This window comes from Artibeus jamaicensis, unplaced genomic scaffold (assembly GCF_021234435.1).
Source record: "Artibeus jamaicensis isolate MK-2021 breed Jamaican fruit bat unplaced genomic scaffold, CSHL_Jam_final contig_64, whole genome shotgun sequence".
NCBI lineage: Eukaryota > Metazoa > Chordata > Mammalia > Chiroptera > Phyllostomidae > Artibeus > Artibeus jamaicensis.
In genome coordinates, this window is record NW_026521911.1 from 10,214,329 (window position 1) to 10,239,362 (window position 25,034).

Sequence of the window (25,034 nt, forward strand, 5' to 3'; positions counted from 1 at the left end):
AAAGTCACACTTCCTTCTGTGTCCACTCTCAGGCACTCCTGCTCCTAGCAATCACCCAACTGTTTAGATTGGGGGAAGGGATAGGGACCCTGACAGAGTAGAAAGAAAGCAGGTTTGAGAGTTCACAGACCTGAACTTGATCTCAGAGCCCTGGCATCTTCCTATATAAAATAAGGATACAAACACATAATTCCAAGGATTGCTTTGATGATTAGAACAACATGTACCTGCAATACCAGGCACAGGTCCTAATATATAACGACTGCTCAATAAATGTTAGTTCTCCTCTCCTTTCCACATGCACACCTATCCTAAACATAGGGTACTTAGATGGGGAAAGTGGGGTGGAAAGATGATGATCATCACAGAATTAACAGGAAATATTTTTATTTTCTAAATTTTCATTTATATATTTATTTATTGAGAGAAGTTAAGGACGGAGAGGAAGAGAATAAGGACGGAGAGGAAGAGAAGCATCGATAGAGGAAAGATCAACTGGTTACCTCTCGTACTACATGTCCCTGCCAGGGACCAAACTGGCAACCTAGGCTTGTGCCCAGACCGGGAATCAAAACCATTTTGACCTTTTGCTTTGCAGGATGACACCCAAATGACCCAGCCACAATAGTCAGGGAAATACGAAATATTTTTAGAATGTCAAGACCTCCTTTTTTGAGTGCTTCACCCAAATATAAAACTGCTAGAAACAGGCAATGAAATCTCATCTGAAAAACATTAATTTACAAAATTTGCTTGGCTCCTCCCTGTAACAAGGATATAAACCTCCAGCTACAAAAACGTAGTGGCCAAATACCTAATGTCTTAGCACACTAGGGGAAGTGTGCCCTCTGCTGTTGACAACTGGGACCTATGTGCCACTTCAAGCTCTGTGATTTGGGAGAGTTGTTGTTGTTGTTTTTAATAATCACAACATGAAAAGGCACAAGGACCTTAGAAACTATTTGATCTGTGTTGTTCAGCTGTAGAAACTGGGTGCAAAGGTCAACAGACTTGATCACAAGAGTCAGAAGCAGAGCTGACACTTCTAATTATTTTTGTAATTTGGTTTACAGACCTCACTAAAATAAATTATAATTTTGTAAAAGCAGCACAGGCATGACTTCAGAAAGGAAACATACCATCAACCATACATAGTAGTCTTTTCAAGAATGTGGTCCAAGAAATTTTAAGAGATGCTCCCTCCTTCACCAAGTAGAGGAGAAAGAGATCCGTGAGATTGGTAAGCAAGAAGGTACAAAAAGAACATTCTTCAAATAAAGTTTATTGTGACAGAAAATAACTACTTGAACCTTAAGACTTGAAAACGGAGTTCATATCTAGAAAAGCCTGTGAGAACATCAGATCTGGCAGACAGTTTGGGTGGCCATTTGGGAGCAGCGGCAAGGCAGGGCAGAGTACCTGGGATGTGCCTGGCCCTGTGCTGGTGCTTCCCACAGGTCACTGCATCATCCTGCCAGTCACCCTCTGGGGCACTCTGACCACATCAGTGTTACAACAAGGATGTCAAAGCTCAAAGAGGTCAGATAACTTGCCCAAGCTAACACAACTAATGAATAAAAGTCAAATATAATTCTTTCTCATGTGCTTTTATGCTCTACCCAATCCCACCTCCAACAAACCCCAGTCTGCTTCTGTCAGCATAACACACTACTGCAGACAGGGGCTGACTACAAAGTGCAAACTTTGTCAGGGGACACGAGGGTACCCCCAGCCACTTCCTAACAGTTACACTGAAGAATGTGTGGAATATCAGTGTTTTCACAGACCTGACTCAATAACTGCTACTATACTACCATTAGTAACTCCTTTAATTGGGCCGCTGTTAAAAAAATCACATTGACTCTTACTCAGAAGCCTCGGTTTTAGAAAACTCAGTATACAGTTGGCTTATTTATACACCCAGACATATGATAATTGATAACTAATATTTTACTAAAGATAGAAAAGTAACTCAGAGATGTACAGGACAAAAAACAATGGACTCACACCTCCAATATACCAAAGTACCCTCAAGGAAGGTGCCCTGGTTTCCAAGCCAGTTTCTCATCTAGAGGTGCTAAAATGAAGGAAGATATTTTTCTTCCCTTTGATGTGCATCCTATATTAATTCTGACATTCTGGCACTGCACTGTTAGAGTTCCTGAGTGGAGACTGACACCATTTCTGCAGAAGTCGATTTCCCCTGAAAGAGTGAACACCTTCATGTTGGAAAGAAGTAAGTTCTCAAAGAAGGGACCAAAACCTGGAAGGAAGGTGAGTGTTAGGTAAGCCCTCACCTAGAGTTGGAGAGTGGTAGATGTCTACAAGTGGAGTCCTACTAAGTTGTCCCTCACACAGTAGTAGCCAAGAGCTGGGACAAGATGGGAGAGCAAGACATATCTTAGGAGTCAGATCTTGGGTGACTCCCATTTATTTCCACCTCATTATGTCAGGCCATTAAAAAGTCCTGCTTAAATGTTCCATCTTTGTTCATCTCCATGCTGAAGATATCAGGAAGAAATGGAGACTCAATTTGACTTACAGAATTAAAATAAAAGAAACCTGTATTCCTTGAGCACAGTATATGGAAACAAGTGAAGTAATCCCAAGTCCCTCTAAGAGGAAGGTGAATATGAAAAACAGAATGGCCTTTCTCTACCCACAGGGATGCTCTCCTCATTGTCAACCGTAGCAGGTCTAGTTCCCACTTTGACAAGGAAGGTGAGAGTTTCTTCAGAGAGACTCTTGAAATGAAATTATCGTTCTATATAATACAACACTGATATTCACACATTTCACACACAGACCTTCTGTTCATATTAACCAGGAGAGACAATGGTATTCCCTCCTTCTATTCTTTTTTTGGTAACCTCCCCCTAAGCTTGAAAAGAAGACTCTTATTTAAAGACAAATGATTAAGGGAAAAAAAAAAATGAGAGACTTGAGAGAGTTCACCATGGGGAACACTGGCTAATTCTAGCTGCCTATACTAATAAATGCATAGTTAGAAAAACAAGAACACAATAGCTACCACAGTACTCCTATAGAAAACAGATACTTTATATAAATAATTATTACATTAATGCAATTCAAATCTTTAAATCAGTGGTTCCCCCAAATTTCTTATGTTAAAATTGCTAGAGACATGCTCTATTTTAGTAGCCAATGCTTGAGAAAATAAATAATAAGCTATTATCAATTTAATACTGGTATAAATTAATATCACACAATAGAATCAAATTACAGTTAAAAACGTACTTGAGAGGAAAATGGATTCAAACACCCCGTCTAATAACTGTGCACTGCTCACTAACCCCCTTTGCTCTGACCAGGACTGTGGGACCCAAAAAGGGAATTACATCCTAATTTACCAAAATCCTATGAAATCAAAATATTCTCTCCTCTACTGCTACAGCAAAAGTGGAGATATTCTGCCCCTGAGAACACCGAAAACGTTCCAGTAAATCAAGAAATAACGTTTAGTCAGTTAAATTTCACCAGATAAAGATTCTGGCACCATCTGCTGGCTAGACAACTTAGAGATAATGAGGTGCTGTGATTATGAAATACATAAATTTAACATCATAAATGTTTCACCATCAGAGGGTGCTGTAACATAAGAAGTAAAGTGGGAGAGACCATTAAAGTTTAAACTGATTCATAAAATATTAAGGCAGGAAGGGAACTTAGTTCTCCAGTCCAAACTCCTAAATTAGAAAACTGAGATCCAAATGGCAATTACTAAATCTTTATTTTTCAAAAAATTTATATTCAAATCATTTAAATATGACAGTCATCATCCTCTGAAAGTCAGGAATTAAAATTTTTGCTGTTACAAGTCAGGATTAGTGGTTACCCTTGCAGGGGAAAAGTGACTCTAAATAAAAATAAGGAGATTCTGATTTGCACCCAACATAGGAACACACAAATACATAAAAGAAAATCTTGGAGGACTTCATGAAAGATATAGACAGCAACACAATTACAGTAGGAAATTTTAACATCCCACTGTCAAAAATGGACAGATCTTCCAAACAAAATATCAACAAAGATATTGTGGCATTGAACAATGCCCTAGATGAAATGGACTTAACTGATATATATATAGAGAGAGAGCCCTTCATTCCAAAGAAGCTAAATAAATACACATTCTTTCCAAATGCACATGGAACACTTTCAAAAATAAACCACATGACAGGACACAAAACAAGCCTCAACAAATTCAAGAAAACTGAAATCATACCAAGCATTTTCTCTGACCACAAGGGACTGAAACTAGAAAGTAACCTCAAGGAAAAAAACTCCCAAACACTCAAAATCATGAAGATTGAAAAGCATCCTATTAAACAATGAATGGGTTAAGAATGAGATTAGGGGAAAATAAAAAAGTTTCTGGAAACAAACAAAAAGGAATTCACAATCCAAAACTTATGGGACACAGTGAAGGCAATCCTGTGAGGGAAGTTCATAGTGATACAGGCCTACCTAAAAAATATAGAAACATTTCAAACAAACAACCTAACCTTATGCCTACAAGAACTCAAGGAACAACAATAAAGACAGCCCAGAGCAAGTAGAAGGAAGGAAATAACCGAAATTAGAGCAGAATTAAATGACATAGAGACTAAAAGCACAATTCTAAGGATCAAGGAATCCAGGAGCTGGTTTTTTGAAAAGATAAACAAAATAGACAAGTCTTTAAGCAAGCTCATCAAAAATATGGGGCTTCTGGAGTTAGGATACTGCATTTCTCTATATGTATATAATAGGATAATTAACAAATAGCTTTGTTAATGTTAAATATTGCCTTTAAGATATACTTTATATTTTAAGATTTATTATATAATGTACATACTGTGTTTACACTTCTATTTCAGTATAGTCATCTGTAAATGATATTGCAACAAATCACATCTATATTAAATGTTTCTTTCATTTAAAAATATGTATTGATTGAGCATAGGCCTGCGAACCAGAGGATCGAGGCTCGATTCCCAGTCAGGGCACATGTCTGGGTTGCAGGCCAGTTCCCTGCAGGCCATTTCCCAGCGGGGGATGCACGAAGGCATCCATACATTGATGTTTCTCTCCCTCTCTCCTTCCCTTCCCCTCTAAAGATAGATAAATACTTAAATAAATAAATAAATGAAAATCTTTTAAAAAAATCTATTGAGTACTCTTAAGTGACAGGCATTAAGAAAAGAGAACTGGGTAAGATACAATTGCATCTCGCAAGTGTTAAATCTAACAAAAGTGGTGATATACTAATAAAACAATTGCATGTTGTGTGATTAGGTTCTATATACAAAATGCTATGGAGTTCAATAGAGGAGGTTACTATCCTTATGAGGAAATCATGGAAGGCAGCAGCAACAAAGTGACATCAGAGTTGAACCCTGAGGTGTAACAAGAATTTTTTCAGGTAGAGAAGAGACACAAGAGCATTCCGGGCAAACGGAGCATGATGAGCTGTACACAGCAAACATATTCAGGAACTGTTGTTGTTTTATGGCGGGAGGTATTTAGTTTATGAGGGTTAGATTAGATTCATCAGGCTGCCACTCATGCAGATATAAAAATCTTCCTATAAAGAAAACCTAACTGAAATCTGAAATTGCCTCTCTAAACCAGAGGTGAATGATATCAGTCCACTAGAAATAAAGTCTTAATGAGGCAAAGACTTTACTCCATTGCTAAATCCCCAGAGACCAGAATAGGTCTAGCAAACCGTAGATCAGGAAATATGCAGAGAATGAAGGAATGTACATATACATCTTAGCTCCGCAACTGTTATCAAAATGGACCAAACCCAGCTTCAAAGAGAAGCATGACCCAAAGCAATGAGAATGGAGAGTAAAGTTCTGAAGATCAACTTTGTACAAATTCTTTTACTGCACAGGTCTGTTACTTTGGCAGAGTTGTAGAATGCTGTAGTTGGAGGTCCCTTTTGCCCAGTGACAAATCACATGCCTAAGGGAGAACCCAAGCATAAAATCTAAGACCAATTCATAAAGTTTCGGCTTAATGAGATTGCTGAGGAAGCAGGAACTGCATGCCCTCTGCTGGAGGTAGAAACAAGATAAATAACTACAAATTAAGATACCAAAGACGCCAGAATCTGGGTGGAGGGTCAGGGAAGGTCTAATCAGCATTTTACTGAAGTATACAAGTTGAAATATCCTGATCTTATGACAAATTACAGTCACAGTTTTTAGGACTTGTAAAGGACTTAAAGCTGTGGCTCTTAGCCAGTGCAGTTATTTAACCTGAATGTCAGCCTCTTGTAAAATGTGTATCAGGACAGCTCATTCAGCAGCATGCTCAAGTTCAGTAAACCTAAATGTGCTGCAAATGTTGATTTGATCAATATGTGAAATACATTTCTTTCAACAACAGAGTTTTATGAAGAAGGAAAGAACAGGGGGAACTTTTTCCCCCTGTTCTCTCCTTTTCTCAGGAGAGAAACCCCTCCTCCAGTGGAAAACAGGGTGGTGTAGAAGGAAATATATTTCTAGGTGGAAAGAGAGGAAGGTAAAAGGGTACTAACTAAAATGACTCATGCACAACATCTTAGTTTTTTAATCAAAGAAACTGGGGGCGAGACTCTATTGAAAGAGTAAAATGGCACAGGGTGGCAATGGTTGGAAGACAGAGGAAAAAGTAAAAGTATAGCATGGAAAAAAGAACTGATGCTTAAATCTTCAGGGAGTCCCTGATGGTTAAGGTTGGATTTGCAGGCACAGCAACCTGCCTGGATGTCAGTTCGCTCCAGCAAAAATCCACAACCCAGGGCTACAGGGAGAGCTGTTTCATGGCTGGATCACAACTAGGATGGGAATTTCATAAAGAGGCTGTGACAGATGGGCAGGGGCAAGAGGACCGAGATCATCCTTGATCTCCATGTCACCATGAACGCCCAGACCAATGAGGTCCTCTCCAGCTTAGACAAATGCTGCCAAAATCTGCTTGCTCACTTGCAAGGAAATCTAAACTATGGTATAGTTATTCCATTTTAAGGAATGGAAAATGTTGCCAGAACTCATATGTACAATATATAACCATTTCAATGGTAATCTTATAAAAGTCATTTAATGCTGTACATTACCAAATAAAGCTTTGTAAGTTTATATTCTGTTGTTAAATATATGATGTATTATCCCTGTTTTTCTTTCTTTATATGCTATTGCTGAATGCCTCTACATATAAAACATTCTCCTCCTAGCACTACCATAATCATATTTCATGCCAGATCTGAGATGGAAGATGGTAACGTAACAGGAGAGTAAGAAGCTGGGAAAAGCCCTGGGCATGTGGAAAGGGGGAGCTGAGACATGAAGACTAAACAAAGCCAAACAATTTAACAACTTAACAGCCAGCTAGTGAATGGCAAGACCTTACCTTCCCTACCAAAGGAGTTGGTACCTCTCCTACTTAACCAGAAAGTACATAGCTTAAATAACCCTCATCTGGGAAATAGAGAACACAGACCCAATTAATGCCATTTGTGCCACCTAAAACCAAGGACAGATGAAATAAGAGGAATAAGTAAAAAAAAAAACAAAAAAACACCATTAGAGCCAGACAGACCCAAGACACAAGTAAAGCACTAAAGCAGACCAAGAACCATCCCAATCTCCTCTATATGCTTTTTTTCATGTGTCAGCACATTAACACCACACCTGGACAGCTGATGAATATTCTGCTGAAACCCTCCCCTAAGAGGCTCACCAACAGGAGAGACAAAAACCCTCAAGACAAAGACCAGATGCAGGCTCGCTCTAGAGCACGCCCATGCCCCTTCCCAGGCATGAACTTTGTACTTCCTCCTAAACTCTAAGGGTCCCAAGGAGACTTGCAGCCAGGGGAACAGTGGGCAGCAGCAGCTCATCCCCAGCTTACCCCTGATCCTGTCTCCAGGGCCCCCTTTCTCTGACCTCCCAGTGAGCTAACAGCTCTGCCTTGGCTCACTTCTGTCACTGTGACCTTCGCTTCCCAGTGAGCTAATAGCAGCCCTGCTTTGGCTCACTCATTTCCTGTAATGTTTGTAGGGAGCCAAAGCAGAGCATACCTAGGCTCTCCTATTACTTCTTCTACCCTAAGTCCTTCCTTTGTTTCACTGTTCCCCACTTTAATAAACATACTCTCAAAATCACCTGGACTCCTGTTGTGAAATCTTTACCTTACAAAGTCTAGAACCCACACACTAGAGGCTGGCCTGAGGCAGACATGCTCTGGGTTGGTCCCTGTCCAATAACAGTATCTGGTGTCATGTCATAGGCCCCACCCCCACCCCCTAAAGAGACAGAAGCATGCATCTCACATAGAGGAGTACACCCCTGCATGTAATTCATAATCTGATCTTCCATACTACCCTCCTCCAAAGGGACAGTCCTCCTGCAGAGGGCTCCAATGACTTCCCAAATCTCTTCTCCAACTCAGCAACCCCAGTTCTCACCCATGTAACACTACAGAAGGAACCAATCTTGCCTAGACCTTGGTTTTGAAGTTCTGCTCTCCAGGTCTGTGAGAAAATAAATGTATGTTGTTTTTCAGCTTCCCAGCTGGTGGCACGTTGTGACGACAGCCCTAAAAAACTAACACAGAAGGCCTCTCCCAGGAAGTGGCACTGGAGGTAAAGCCTGAAGGAGGAGCCAGCAAGGGGAAGAACCCGAGAAAGAAGGAACAGAAACACAGAGGCCCAGAGGCCAGAAAGCGCTTGGAATGTTGGAGAAACAGAAAGGAGGACGGAGGCTGGAGCTTGGTGAACTAGGGGCAACAGTGTGGGATGAAGCCCAGGGCTGAGCAGGCCGGGCAGGGAGTGTGACTTTAACATTAAGAGCCATGAGAAGCTTGAAAAGAGTTTTAAAACTGATTCTGGTTCATGTTTTAAGAGACCACTCTGATTGTTCTGTGCAGGATAACCTGGGGAAGGAGATGGTAATGAAAGGAAGAATAAACAGAAGGGAACTGGAAGGTCCAGGTGAGAGAGGATGGCAACTCTACTGAGATGGATTTCAAACCAGTCTCTCTTCAACTGCTACACTGGTAACACGTCAACAGTTTACTTTCCAAAATCATGATACACCCTGGAAAGATCCCAGTGACAAAGGACCCAAGGTATGACAGCAGCAGGATCCAAATCACAGCAATCAACAAAAATAAGTCTTTTGAACAGTTGCAACTACCACCCTTTTATAAGCGATTCTGCAATGACACTGGGAACATTTCAAGATTTGACAGCACCACCAAACTGATGAAAGAGTTCTAAGACCATCAGGATCTCCCAGCATTTAATGGAAGTTAACAAAGTAGATTCCGTTTCTACCCTTTTCCTTCTACTACTATTTAAGAAACTGTACAAAGTGAGATTCTAATAGTTCTCAACTTTACATTGCTTGTTTCCCTCTGCTGAGAGAACATATCAGGGATCACAGTCTTTACCTGGTCACCAATGTTAAGTTTATGCTAAAATGCATTTCCTTTCGCATGGAGGACATTCTGTGAATCACACTGTGAGAACCACGGAAACAAAACCTTCAGCACTTTCTTTAGAGATTATTCACTAATACATGATTTTAGAGGATTTGAGCATCCTGAAAAATTAAACTTAACAAAATCCCCATATGAAGGGTATCCACAAAAGGCAGCAACTGAAAAAAAGGAGCTGCCTATGCTTCTTCCTCCTGGGGAACTCCAGGATCAAATTTCCTGTTACAGTTTCACTATACAATGGCCTCAAGAGACTTTATATCATCAACTTAAAAATATACTCTATAGACTACTCATTGTTTCCAACATTCATCTGGTCTGAATGATAAGGCCAATGTAAAAAAAGATAAAGGAAGGGAAAAGGATATCCTTAGCTAAAACCAAAAAGATCAGAACAATGACAGCAAGTTCAGACACAACCAAGTTGCTTCTTTGATTACTTTCAGGTGCTTCTGCCACTGCCTCACCATCCTGTACAGCAACTGCCCAGAGCTAATAGGATGTGCAGGGAAATGACAGGGAAGTGATTATAGTCATTCATTCACTTATTCAAGTATTTCTCGAGAGCCTACCTTGGGGTAAATGCCAGACATACAACAGTGGACAAGCTGTATATGGTCACTGCCCTCACAGTGCAATAGTGTGACAAAAGAAACAGACAACAAACAAGCAAATACACAAATAAAGAAATACTTGGAAACTGTCACTATGCAGATTTCATTCTGACAGAGAAGAACAGAGATAGGCCTAACTAAGCCTTTAAGCATCCCAAGCCTTTTAGTTAGGTACATCAACCATGTACCTAACAGTTGAATAAATAAATGAATGAAAAGGTCCAGAGGATGTTACTCAATGCCACTTCCTACATGAAGCATTCCTGGGCCTTTTTTCCCTTCTTTGTACTTCCACAGTAATTTTAGTTCTGTTAGAGTCATTTTTTAAATACAGGGTGGAGCGCAAGTAGGTTTGCAGTTGTGAGTAAGCAAAAAGTTTTTTTCTTGTATTATTACTTAATACAATAATAAGTAAACCTGCTTTTGCCCCACCCTCTGTAGCGTTGCACTAGTTCCCTATATACATATAGTACACCTAGTATACTACTCTAAAAAGCAACACTAAACCTCACATAAGATGTTAGAATCCATTGATCGAACCATGTGCATTACTCCCACCTGCTTCTGTGAATAATGTAAGGGCTGCATTAAGGGCTATAAATGCACAGTCCCTCCTTTGTTCTTCACAGGAACCCTACTGAAAAGGAGAGAATGCATTTTTCCCACCATGCATTATGGTTTCCCCTTTTTTGTTCATGTCTGAACCCCCACAGCACAAAGCACAATGGGCACAGGACTTGTTCCATCAGACTTCTGAGTTGGAATAAGTAGAAGAAGTGTAATGTGACATCAGTAAAATTCTTTCTGACTTCTGCCAAGATGGAGGTGTAGGTGGAAGCACTGTGCCTCCTCACACAACCAACTTTAAAAACAGCAAAGTTTTAGCAACAAAAACGCAGCCAAAACCATAAAAAATTGAACTATACAGAAGTCTGACAACAAGGAACCCTTCAGCCAAACCAGTAAGAGGGGCAGAGCCAGCAGCAGAGCTGGGTCGGGCAGGAAAGATCCACCGGACTGACCCGGTCGCATGACCCAGGCGTGCCAGCAGCCGTAGGCAGATCCCAGGTGTGGAGAATCGGGAGGACCCACTGAGGGTGCAAGGTGGTGGACTCACTGAGGGCTGACCGCGGTCACACATTCGCACGCAGATAAACCAGTGAAGGAGCGAGCGATGAGACAGACCGTGCAGGTCCCGGTGGCGGGAAGTGGCAGAGTAGACCACCATTGTCCCTCTCTGACCCTGCCCCCGCCTACAGCGTCACAAACCAGCAACCTGGGTGGTCCCGCCCTGGTGAACATCTAAGACTCCGCTACTCATACATAACAGGCATAAACAGATCAAAACGTGGCTCAAGAAGAACTTAGAGCCCCAGAGCCGATAAATCTAAGCAATGAAGAAACAGCCAAACTTTCAGATGCACAGTTCAAAACACTGGTGATCAGGATGTTCACAGAACTGGTTGATTTTAGTCACAAATTAGAGGAACATATGAAGGCTAAACTAATTGAAATGAATGGAAATGCACAGGAAACCAATAGTAATGGAAAGGAAACTGGGACTCAAATCAAAGGAGTAGACCAGAAAAAAAAAATGACCAAACAGAAAAGAATGTAGAAACAAGAATTCAAAAAAAATGAGGAGAGGCTTAGGAACCTCCAGGACATCTTTAAACATTCCCACATCTGAATTATAAAGGTACCAGAAGGGGAAGAGGAAGAGCCACAAGTGGAAAACTTATTTGAATAAATAATAAAGGAGAACTCCAATCTGGCAAAGGAAATAGACTTCCAGAAAATCCAGGAAGCTCAGAGAGTCCCAAAGAAGTTGGACCCAAGAAGGAACACACCAAGGCACATCATCATTACATTAGCCAAGATTCCAATGAAGAAGAGAATCCCTAGAAGCAGCAAGAGATAAGGGGACAGTCACCTACAAAGGAGTTCCCATCAGACTGTCAGCTGCTTTCTCAAAAGAGACCTTACAGGCAAGAAGGGGCTGGAAAGAAGTATTCCAAGTCATGAAAACCAAAAACCTACAACCAAGATTGCTCTATCCAGCAAAACTTTCATTTAGAATGGAAGGGCAGATAAAGTGCTTCTCAGATAAGGTCAAATTCAAGGAGTTCATCATCACCAAGCCCTTATTATATAAAATGTTGAAGGGACTTACCTAAGAAAAAGAAGGTAAAAAAGACGAACAGTGAAAGGACAGCAAACTCACAGTTATTAAAAACCACATCTAAAACAAAAGCAAGCTAAAAGGACAGCTAGATCAGGAGCAGAACCATAGAAATGAAGATCTCATGGAGGGTTAGCAACAGGGGAGTGGGAGGAGAAGGGGGGAGAAGGTACAGAAAATAAGTAGCATAGACGGTAGGTAGAAAATAGATAGGGGGGAGGGCAAGAATAGTATGGGAAATATAGAATCTAAAGAACTTGAGACATGGTCATAAACTAAAGGGGGGGAATGATGGGTGAGGGGGGTGTGCAGGGTGGAGGGGAATGAAGGGAGGGAATAGAACAACTGTAATGGCATAATCAATAAAAAATTTAAAAATAAATACAAGGGGAGCTCAGAGAAGTATAGCTCATGAAAGGCTGAATCAGTGGGAAAGGTTTCCCTGAGGAGGTAGACAGGGCCCACTAAAGGCTGGACTGAAAAAAAGGAGAAGAGGAAAAACCATTGTACCAGCTGGTCTGGACTGAGGCTGAGAGAAATGAGACACTGAAGAGGTTAGTGTAATAGTTTAACTTGGAATTATATGAGCCTATACAAAGTGGTAAGCCAGGAATATAAAAGAAGGGACAAAAACTAGGAAGGATTCATGAAAAGGTCTTGGTGATTGATTGGATTTGGTGTCGAGGTAAAGATGAAGAAATCAGATAATTCTGAAGTACTTTATCCTGGGTAACCAGGAAAAGACAGTGCCATTAACAGTTGTCCAGTGATGGTCACTGGCACCAATTCAATGCCAACAGGAATCTCCAATTTCGGTTGTGGAGAAGGAAAGTTTATTCAGTACAAACAGCTCAATTTTGATAGGGCATGGCTGTGAGAACAGCTAGGCCCTGAAGGGGCCCTGGGGCAAGATGATCCTTGGCCCAGGGGGCTCTGGTATAAGGTCTCTCTCTGGCTAGATAGTTCTACTCTGCTCTGCTTACTCTGCTTCCCTCTACCCTGCAACAGTCTGCTCCAATGAGACATCTCCAGTGTTTCAGCTCCATCTAAAGAAACAGTAGAAAGGGAAAGTACACACCTTGAGCCAGAGGTGAGCTAGCTTGTATAAAAAGTCCCCACCTGGTCCCTGACTGGTCCATCCTCATGCAAATGAGGACTCCAAATTCTCAGTTTGGTCCAAAAGGCACTGGCCTGATTGGTCAGAATGGTACCACTCTAACTGGTCAGTGAAGATGCTAGTGGGGATATAGATGCATAGCTCTGATTGGATTAAGAAAAATGTCAGTCTTATTGTTGAAATACAATTACAGGAACTCCTGTACGAGTTGGCTGAGACGGCATGAATACAGTGCAGAAAGAACCCGAACTACCTGGAACAAAGACTGACACCCAGCCAGTTATTAAAATACATCCAGACCAGCTAGCAAATACTTACCTTAGCACCTTGAGAGATGCCTGCCCTTAGCACCTTGATATATGCCCACCTGCCCCATTGCCCCAGTCCCTTCTCCAGACCTCCAGACCTTAAAGAATTAACCTATGGTACAGCAGGAGGCCTCGGCTCTATAACCACCTTCTGTTCTGACTGGTTAGCATCTATGCCATACTGGTAGTATTAGGCAAAAATATAATAAAAGCAAGTGCTACAGCATTCAAAGAGGGAGTAATCACTTCAGCTTAAGCCAGTTATTCAAACAGTTGTTAAGGGTTTATACTGAGGATATACTGATGGATGAGGCCCGCACTCGGGCTACTCACAGTCTAATGGATATACCAACATATAAATAAATCACTGAAATCCATAGTAATAGCACAGAAGTTCCTATAAAGTGTAATGGGAGGCACAAAGGGGATAGAAGTCAATTAACTGGCCTATGGGAGAGAAGCAAATAAGTCCCATAAAGTTTCAAAGGGAAGGTGAAATAAGACCTGAGCAGTAAAGGATGAACAGGAGTTTGCCAGGCAGAGAAAGGAGGACGAAAACCATTCCAAGCAGAGATACCAGCACTGTATGAGCCACATTCCAGTAGTGTGTACAAAACAATGAGATCACCAATGTGTAATGCCTGTATGTATTATTACAATATGTAATAAACATTAGTTTTTTTCTAGCAGATGCACTTCTCTGATTATGTTTTTAAAGGTTGATCTTAAAATTCATTTGCACTAAGCCTACACTAGCTGAGCAAGAGGTGGGGCAGTCAAGATACACTGGGAGGCATGGGGTCAGCCAGTTTAGAATTTAAAAATAAAGCACATGGAATCCGAAAATTAACATTAACTAGAGTTGCCTGCACTTGTTAGTTGTATGTAAGCAAAGACGGAGTGTATACGCAGACAGTGAATTAAATGGAGTAGAAGCAAAAGAACAACAGAACCTCACTACTGTTTCAGTTAAAAAAGGGCTTCCTGGAGGGGCACATTTCTCTTTTTCTTTATTGAATTTATTGGGGTGGCACTGGCTAATAAAATTATATAGTTTACAGGTGGAGGGGTACATTTCTTAAAAGAAGGGGACAAGCAAGCACTAAACAGGCCAACACCTTGAAGATCAAAGAAATATTTAAAGAATAAATCTTTGCAGGAAGACACAGAGCAAAGAGCAAACAGATGTATATATTTGGCTGGGATGTGAAGTAGATAAATAAGGTCACCTGGAAACAGAAACTACAGATAAATGACTGTAAATTTATATTAACATATATTGGTAAAGTTATAGAATTTGACTGCAAAAAGCCCTTCTGGAAATCTTTAAAAACCATGATCCTTATTTTTGTGACAAGTAGCTTCGCTGGCATCTCAGCCAATATCCACTTCACCATGTTACAATCCCTTTCTTCAGAGATGGACTAAAGCACTGGGGGTATATAGATAACAGCAATAGGCTCTTTGCATTTAATCTTTGCAATAAGACAGGACATGACAGGCAGTGTCACTCCATCATCTCAGCTCCAAATGTACAGAGCTTGGTGCTGTGGCCTCCCATATCCACAGATGAATGAGACCCAGGGTTGCTGTCCTTGAGATCAGAAAGGTACCTGGTAAATATGAACTCCTCCTCTTTGAACTGTCATTTTCTAAAAATTAGACCACAGAAAGAAAAAAACAAAAAGCCTGTTTTGGTTTGTAGGAGCTGCACCAGTAAAGCCAATTGTTTAAGAGAAAGGAAGCATCAGATGCCAAAGAGCCATCACCACTGCTTTCCAAAATTATTGTATGAGCTGCTCCCTTAAAGGAAAAAGCCATTAGTGTTCAGGAAGTGACAGAGGTTTCCGACAGTTTTAACAGACAGTGTCTGCAGTGTGACCCATGGTTCAAACTGCTGCATAAAAATAAAAATTCACTGACAAATAATAACAAGTACTTCCTCACTTTCCTATCTGCTGAATCAGGGCTATTGTTTGAGTTGTAGTTCCTTGTTTAAACTAGACTATTAAATCACAATGATGCTGACCAAACATACAAGTTATATACCATCAAAACTTACTAAATGCAAATTGTGTCAAGGCTTAAATATACACACATACATACACACACACTTTTGCAATAATAAAATTTAACCATTACCAAAAACTTTTTTTTTCCACCTGAACACCACAAATGCTCTGTGATATAGTGAAAAAGGAGGGTATTGAAGATAGATCTGAGTTTGAGTGCCCATTCTGCCATCTATTAGAGCTATTTACACTTGAACAAGTTACTTTATGTCTTTGGTTTATTTTCTTTTATATACAATAAAAAAAAAAACAGTAACTATTCCAGAGGGGTCCTGTGATGATGAACTTGGATAACACATGTATGCAAGTGCCCAGCAAGGTCTGGAAGTGAGAGCTTGGTATAGTACTAATATATTTTTGTAGCATATTATGAGCATGCACCTCCCAAGTCTGAAACCACTGCCACTCATATAAACATATACAATGTTATACATTTAACATTGCCACTAACAAGAAATTATGATACAAAATTTTTAACAATTTGAATGTTCTGAATGTTCACTCAAAGAACCATGACCTTGTAAAGTCAAAAAAATTGCAGCTATCTTGGAACCAATGACAGGGCAGTGACTTAGTGACAGTGAGGGCCTCTTACACACCAAGTATGATGTGGACTGGCATGTGGTCTGGTAAGTGATATGCTTTTGCTTTGATTCTCTTTGCTTTTTTGCAGTCCCCAGTCACCAATGCTGTGACAATGTATCTACCTTTAGAACACATTCATCGCTGTATAAGTTACATAGCTCCGAGGAAAGGTACATGGCAGAAATAAAACATGAATGCTTTGGGTAGCTTATTTATAAAGAATTTTTAAATAACCTATGATACCACTGATCACTTCATATGCTGAAGATTATAAATCCATACCTCAATGGGCTACTTATTTTCTCTCAGATGGCAGAATAATGTTATTACAATCATGGTTCAACAACCAGGATTCTCATCAAATTAAAGAGATTAGCTTAAATTTTCAGTCTAATGTCCTTTACACTGGTAACACTTTATTAAACAGATGACTAGTATTATTCAAAACATGGTGTTAAATGATGAGACCAGTATCTTGACTCTTAAAGAAAAAAAAAAAAAAACCCTAGATACAGCCAATTGGACTTGATTCCCTAATCTGGGGGCTTGTAGACTTTCAAAAGCAAAGAGCCAAACAGGTGACCTCTGTGCCTTTGAATTACTGAACAGGAAAGGGGGACATGCAAGGACCCTGCAAGTGGAGTAAAAGATGAATATATGGAGGTGTCTAGTCCATGCAGCAGAGATTAGGGACATTTACATGAAGTGCTTTTAATTTATTCCAAGCCCAATTTTGTACACAGCATATCCTTTATCTTAAGCTTTCTCAACAGTCTAAGGTAAACTATATTGAGCACCAGGCTTAAGGAGACAAAGTCCTAAAGTACTAACCTCCCTCCTGACTCACTGATTTAGTCTCCTCCTTTATTCCCTTGAAGAGTGCTTTTGCGATCCTCAGCAGAGGTCTCATAACACCTTTTACTCTAGAATGTATAGAGCCACCCCAAAATATCTCAGTCTGTTTTATCTCAGGAGGTGCCAGAATTCCTTTTCAGTGCTAAGAGTTGCCATTCATTTAAAGCTCTTCTTTCCATAACACAAATTCAAAGTGAGAACAAAGTTCTGTGTTTCTGAAACCTCCATGATGACTTTTTTTGCTCTCCAAAATTACCCAACCTGATGTTTAGAAAGAGAATTGAGATTCCTCAACTTTATGTTTGTCTAATCTGAATTTCCTCAATAAACATGACTTCCACAACTATCTCAAAATCAGACCATGAATTACAAAACTTGTCCATCCCAAAAATACAGTCAGCACAGAGGCAAAGGCTCTGATGTCAAGAGCTCTATTTAAATCCTGATGCTATTGCTACCACTTATCAGCTATGTGATTATAAATGTAAACACTTAACCTCTGAGCCTTTTATCCCTCTATTAAAAAAGACATAGTACCTCCTTGAAGAATGAAAGATAAATATATTAAGAGCACTTATACAGTACCTGTCACAAGGTGAATGTATCTACTCGGGCAACAGAGCATGCTCTACCCCACACTGCTTCAACACCAAGTCATGTTCTTAAAGTCAATGATGGCTTCAAAGCAGAAATACCCACACCACAAGTGTGTAAATGGAAAAAGTGACAACACTGACCTCAGTATTGAGGTACCACCTCATGCCTCATCTCTGGCTCGCTGTCTCTGTCTTACCTCCTTTCAGTTCCTCCAACATGACCTGCTCTTTCCTAACTTAGGATCTTGTACATGATATACACTCTACCTGGACAGAAATTTCAATCATCTCCCTTCTCCTAGTTAATTCCTACTCAGCTTTCTGGTTTCTGCTTTAACACCATTGCCACCTAGCAGATTCCCTAATACGCAAAACTGAGCACTCCACTGAAGATCCCACAAGCTACTTCCCTAAAGCACATGTCACACTACTTGTCACTGTTTTTTCCCCACTAAACTGTAACCTTCATGAGGTCTTTGTTTTCCATTTATTCCCAGCTATTAACACAGTATGCAGCACATAGGAAGAGTCTAATATTTGTTGAATAAATATATAACTGTTACATTACTATATAAATGTAAGATATCATATCTGCTATAATAGCTTCAGAATAGCTCAGAGAAAGCCCCTAAAGAAACTTAAGAAATCTACTTTTTATTAACCCATATGGGTAGTTTTCATAATATTAGCAACAAAAAGGAGGCCATTATGACCTCTCCAGTTGCAGGACTGCAGGTCATCTTGGAACTGACACATATATAACAGAGGTAAGGATGTACAAATATATGTAGTTATAGCTACATAGCAGTTCAGGAAATCATGTACCGTGTCATACTGTCCCAAAGGGTGGAGCTGAGGGCGGCACATGTCCCTATGTGGGACCCTGCCTCTAGGAGTGGGCTCCCATCCTCTGTGGGGTCTAAACCCCTAGAAGGCCCTGTATCTCCTGGTCCCACAGTCATTCCCATCCATGTGGGGAGCAGGGCCAGAAGCCCAGAATGTCCAAATGTCAAAAACCCAGAGGGAGAGAGCTTACACCAAGCTCTAAAGTCCTGAACCAAGAGTCACCATACAAAAGAATGACTTTGTGTGTTTTTCAGAGATGCAGAAGTCTGCAGCTCAGCATTCCTGGTCACAGTTCAGCTCCAAGCATCTCTCACTCATCTGGGTTGCAAAGCAGTCCCCGCAGCTCCATCAGCTCTGTTGCCATCTTCTTCTTCAGACAGACCTCCTTGTGGCTGCCCTCTCTGTAGGCCTCTCTGCAGACCTCCTCCTCTGACCTCCAGCCCACCCCAATTTTAGTGCTTGGCTGGGAACTTCCTATATGACCTCCTATCTGGTCCTTCCTATGGTATTAGTGTCTGACATTTCTGTCAGCTCCCCAGTGTCTTTGACCCTCTTTTGGCTTCCATCTTTTGGGCGAGAGTTCCCAGGAACATAAGGACATCCAAAGTACCGTATGAGCTTTTCCCCACCTCCACTATGTCACAAGTCACTCTGCCTGTGCACTTTCTCACAGTCATGTACACAATTCTGCAGCTTCCAAGATCTTCTTTACAGCTTCAGGAAGGCAAGGCTGTTGTTAATCTTCCCTTTGTCATGTAATGTGCCTAAATGTTATACCTTCTGCTCTTTCCTTCCCCCAATCCTGCCTGTAGGCAGGACTCTTAGGGTTGTTCCTACTTTCAGTGGACCTTGCCTCTATGGGTACCCACAATCACACACTCTCCAAAAGATTAAGAAATGGCCCCAAGAGGCAGTGTCTGAGATAGGACTGATAAAGAAGGAAAGGGCATAGGAGAAGCATTTCAGGCAAAGGGAGCAATGTGGGCTAAAGCACAGGGGGAAAAAAACAAAGGAAGGGACACGTGAACAGAGTAGATTAGCAACCTGTAAAGGGCTGAGGCCATAGGATGGAAGGTCCTAAATACTAAAGAATTTTGTTCATAATAAAGCAAACAACAAGGAATCATTGAAGGTTCTAAGCAGAAGAATCCTTTGACTAGAAAAGTGGTGATTACTGTAATCTGTAGAGACTGCAGTGGGGGGGGCACTGTGGGGAGCAAAGAGGACCAATTAAGACTCTGAGTCCAGGAAGGCAGTGATAGAGGTCGTAACAAAGGGTGAGGGCCATACAAGTGAAGTAATAGACATACTCTGAGGATGGAATCAATCCAACTTGGTAATTTAATTACAAGGAATATGGAAGACATAAGAGCCAAAAATAACTGGTATTTAAAGCTTTAGGGACCTTATACTCCTGTTCCTTCTCTGATCCAGTGTCCCTTCCTCAGAAAAACCTTCCTGAAATAAAGCCTTTTCCTTCTACTATATCTCATATGTACACATATATCACCGTGCTTATATCCTTCAAGATAATCATTATAATCTATAATTCGTTTATTTGCTTAATATTTACTAATTTCTTAATCAGAAAATAAGCTGCACATGAGCAGTCCATCTGTTGCCTCCAGTACCATGCCTGGTATATATAACGACCCTCAATATTTTTTAATGATAACGGTGCCAACAGAAGAAGGTTGGACCAAGTCATCATCTAATCAGATGAGTCTGCTTCTGAGTCAGACCTACAAAACCTCCAAACAAAAATATAGGGAGGCAGACTGAGGTCATCCTGGAAGTTGCTCATGCCTAGCATACGTTCACCTCAGGGTATTTTTTTACTTGCTCTTCTTTATGCCTTGAATGATCTCCCCCCAGTGCCTAGAACAATGCCTAGCACACAACAGACCTTAATAAAAACTGAATAAATGAATTTGGAAACACACTGTATATTCCATTTTCTATTTTCCTTTTGCATTTATCAACAATTCATAAACATTTCCCCACAGTCAGATATACTTCAAGTCCACCATTTGTAGTGGGCTAATGTAACAATATTCCATTTTATGGGTATGCCACAAATCATCCACAATCTGGGAATGAGAAATGAGGATGTATACAAGAGGAAGAGTTTTATGTTTTTCTTCCTTTGATCTTTCTAAACCTCAGTAGTGTTACCTCTTAAAATGACGAAATTATCTACCCCACAGTATTACTGTAGAGACTGAATGTGTAATATAAATGGGTACAGAGACAGCATTTTTCTTATCAGTGTTTAGATGCCAATCAAAAGAAAGATCATAGATTAAAATGTAACTCATAATACTACGGTTTGATCAAGATAATGATCAAAGATAAGCCCTTAATGATTTGATCAAGATAATTTCTATGACCCTCGATTATAACATCTATATTTTAAGTGACTATGATCATTCAAAACAGATACATAAAAGGGCTTAGCATAATACCTGGCCCATGTTAGAAAACCAATAAGTGACCATTCATTCACTATTCATAAGCTACAGAGCTTTTCATTTTTCCTTTAAATATTTTATTTATTTTTTGAGAGAGGAAGAGGGAGGAAGGGGGAGAAAAACATCAATATGTAAGAGAAACATAGATCAGCTGCCTCTTGCATGCCCCCAACCGTGGACCTGGCCCACAACCCAGGCATGTGCCCTGACCAGGAATTGAACTGGCAAACTTTCAGCTTGTGGGATGACACCCAACCCCTAAACCACACCAGTCAGGGTTAGGATTTTTCTTAAATTGTGAACCAGAAGAAAAAAGAGTTTTATAAATTACCCCAATAATATTTAGATTGCCAATGTAGAATTTGCCTTTTTGTTTAACAATTAACCAATACGTACAAAGCATACTTAACATTTTTTATAAAAGTCTATCAATTTTGTATCCTTTATTATAAAAAACACAGGCAAGCCCTGGCTGAGTGGCTCAGTTGGCTGGAGTGTCATCCCACACACCAGAAGGCTGCCAGTTCCATTCCGAGTCAGATCATGTACCTAGGTTGTGGGTTTGATCCCCATAAGGGAGTATATGGAAGACAACCAATCTATATTTCTCTGTCAAACTGATGTCTGTCTGTTTGTCTCTCTCTCTCTGTCTTTCCCTTCCTTTCTCTAAAAATCACTAAACAACATATCCTCGAGGATGGACAGGGAGGGAGGGAGGGAGGGAAAAATAGAGTTCATTCTCAAACCTGTATGATATTCAAGCTCTATCAAATTCTTTACCTGCATAATTTAGATCAAGGCCAATTCATCATTTCTAAGGGGTAGACTACACAATCTCTAAGACTCTTTCTGACAATAATTCTACGAGCAAAAACAGAAATCAGTTAAGAATTAACATAATATCTGTGATAATATACTCCAGGTATAAGGAAGTTGCCATCAATAGATAAACTGAGGAGAAGAGGGGAACAACTAAAAAGAGGAGCAGGAGAAAGAGCAATAGGATCTTCCAAGGGGCCAAGGGGCTACACAGAGATACATTCATTAGCCATCAGGGCCACTGTGACAAGAGTCAAACAGGAATTGAAAGTAGAACTATAAGGGATGTACATAAATAGAAATAGCTTAGCCCACTGATACTGCCTCATAGCAAATGAGGAAGGAGCTGTTGAGCGAGCTGCAGCAGTCAGTGGCCATGAGCTCAATGCTGGGGCAAGATGTAGAGTTCTAACACAAACACTGGTTGGTAATTAAATAGGAATAGTTGAGTATAGATGACTGACCACTCACTAGGTTTCTAGAAGAAGCATTTCCACAGCTCACAACTGCCATGCATCTGGATCAATCTGAAATGTACAATACTATAGAGAGTGTTCTTTTAGGGCAGAACACAGAAGGAATCAGCACTTCTCTATTAAGTTCCTTAAGTTCATACCATGGTCCAGGCACTGTGCATTTGCTTTCATGTGCTACCATACTTAACCCTCACAACAACATTGGTAGATGTGATGGTCAATTTTACACTTCAACTCCACTGGACCACGGTGTCCAGGTATTTAGTCAAACATTATTCTGGAAGTTTCTGTGAAGGCGTTTTTTGGATAGGATTTGTATTTCAATCAGTGGACTTTGAGTAAAGCAGATTTAGCCTCCATAATGCATGTGGGACTCATCCAATCAGATAAAAACCTATGTATCACAAGACTGACCTGTCCTAAGAAAAAAGAAATTTTATAAACATATTGCCTTTAGACTCAAACTATAACTCTTCCCTTGTCTCTAGCCTGTGTGCCTACCCTGCACATTTTAGATTTACCAAGCCTCCACAATCATATGAGCCAATTCCTTAAAATAAATTGATCTTTGTGGATACACACACACACACACACACACACTATTGGTTTTGTTTCTCTAGAGAACCCTGGCTAATACTGTAGATATTACTCTGTTTCAGAAAAATGACAGCCTGAAAGAAGCCATTCTCTTTCCCCACAGGGTTAGCATGATAGGTAAAGGGTAGTACAAAACAAGGAAACCTTGTAACCACAAGTCATACATCCCAAGGAGTCCTTTACAACACTAGGACTGACTGCACATGAACCCACAGCCTTGCTATACCCAAGCGATGGAGTAGCCTTTGTCTGGTTTCCTGATTCAGTTATTTTGGCTAAAAGAAATAAAATAGTCCTACTAAATCAACAACATTTGAAGTTTTTGAAAGAATAGGAAAAATAATTGGTAAAGATTTTGCTTCACTTGGTTCAATCATCAATTCAAATGGAGACTGCAGCCAAAAAATCAAGAGAAGGCTAAGACGTGAAAGGGCACCAGCAATGGGAGAATTAGGAAAGATCTCCAAGTGCAAAGATGTGTCATTACAGATGGATGTGTCATTAAGATTATCCACACCTCATATTCCCAATTATGTGTACACATGCCAAAATTTGGACAGTGAGGAAAATAAGTTGATAGGAAAAATTTGATTCATTCGAAATACAGTGTTGGAGGTGCTCTATGAATACCCTAAACTGCCAGGACAAATAAGTGGATCCTAGAGCAAATTAAGCCTAAAACATCGCTGGAGGCAAAAATGACAAAACTGAAGCTGTCCTACTTCTGTACATCACAAGGGGGCAGAGAAAAGACAATAATGCTGAGAAAAATAGAAGGCAACAGGAAAAGAAGAAGATCAATATGAGACAGATTGATTCCATAAACAAAGCCATGAGCTCGAGTCTTCAGGAGCTGAGTAGGGCTAGTGAGAGCAGGACATTCTGAACATCACTCATTCAGAGTTTCCAGAATTCAGAGCCAACTCAACAGCCTATCACATACACACACGAATGGAAGTAAAAGATAAATAAAATAAAAGAAAAACTTCTTTGTGCCACTTTGTTTTGTTTAGGCTTTCTTTGGTTAGTCATTCATTCATTCCCTCAACAAATATTTATTTTGTACTTTATATTTTTTATGAGCTCTTCTGGATACTAGAGAGTACTACCTACTGGGCAAGGGGTGGGGGGGGAAGGAACACATACAAAATACTCAGTGTGCAGAGTGAGAAACAGACCAACAAAAGTTGCCCTGAAGTAAAGAAGGTTTCACAAAATAGGTGACACTGCAGACAGGACAGAGGTATAAGTTTAACTAGTGGAGAAGTGGGATGGTATTCCAAACAGAATTTCTTACACAGTAAAATCCCACTGAGTATATGTTCTATGTTACAAATACATATGTGTATTAGGGGGGTACACAGGCTTATGACAGGATATGAGGCAGGAAAGGCCAACTGGGCTTGTTTATATGGCGAGGAACAATACCAAGGAGTTTGACCTTTACCTTGAAAACAATCAGAGTTATGAAGGATTTTTAAGCAGAAGAACAGGATCATCATGGGCTAAGCCTTTTTACTGAAACCATTCATGAAGCATATATGCGTATAAGGACAATTGGGAAATAGCTTGGTCAGATATAACCACAGATAAAGAAAATTATTATAAAATTTGATAAAAATAAACTGACTAAAACTGAGCCTTGTAATAATAATGTTTATTATTAAAAGGAATAAAAGTATTTTTTGTGCTCTACCTAAAAAAACAATAAAGTTGATTTTGCACGTATACAGTTAGCCCCACTAAAAATCTATGGTCCAGAAACTGACATCTGCTATAGCTATTATTATGCAGTAAATACACATGTGGAAGTTTTTCTCAAAAAAGGAAATAAAATTCAATTAGAGTTGATGCAAATAAAATTATTGCTATGATAATAAAGATATACGGGGAATCTATATCCTAAAATATGAACTAAATTTTATCTTTAGGCCAGAGAGAAAGGGGTGCCTGAGTAAGGCCAAACAGATTTTGCAAGTCACCAAAATGGAAAAATAACTAACCTTA

General features: G+C 40.1%; 1 protein-coding gene across 3 annotated transcripts in view; it reads right to left on the reverse strand.

Annotated features, from left to right (window-relative positions):
* The window catches only part of PRCP (prolylcarboxypeptidase), a 65,005-nt gene that overhangs the window by 38,156 nt on the left and 1,815 nt on the right, over positions 1 to 25,034 (reverse strand). The window contains exon 1 of one of the 3 annotated variants that reach the window (XM_037165531.2): positions 8,494 to 8,513. The exons of the other annotated variants lie outside the window; for them this stretch is intronic. The gene's annotated coding sequence lies outside the window, so the exon portion shown is untranslated. Of the gene's footprint in view, positions 1 to 8,493; positions 8,514 to 25,034 lie in introns of those variants that run through there. 3 annotated transcript variants of the gene reach the window in all.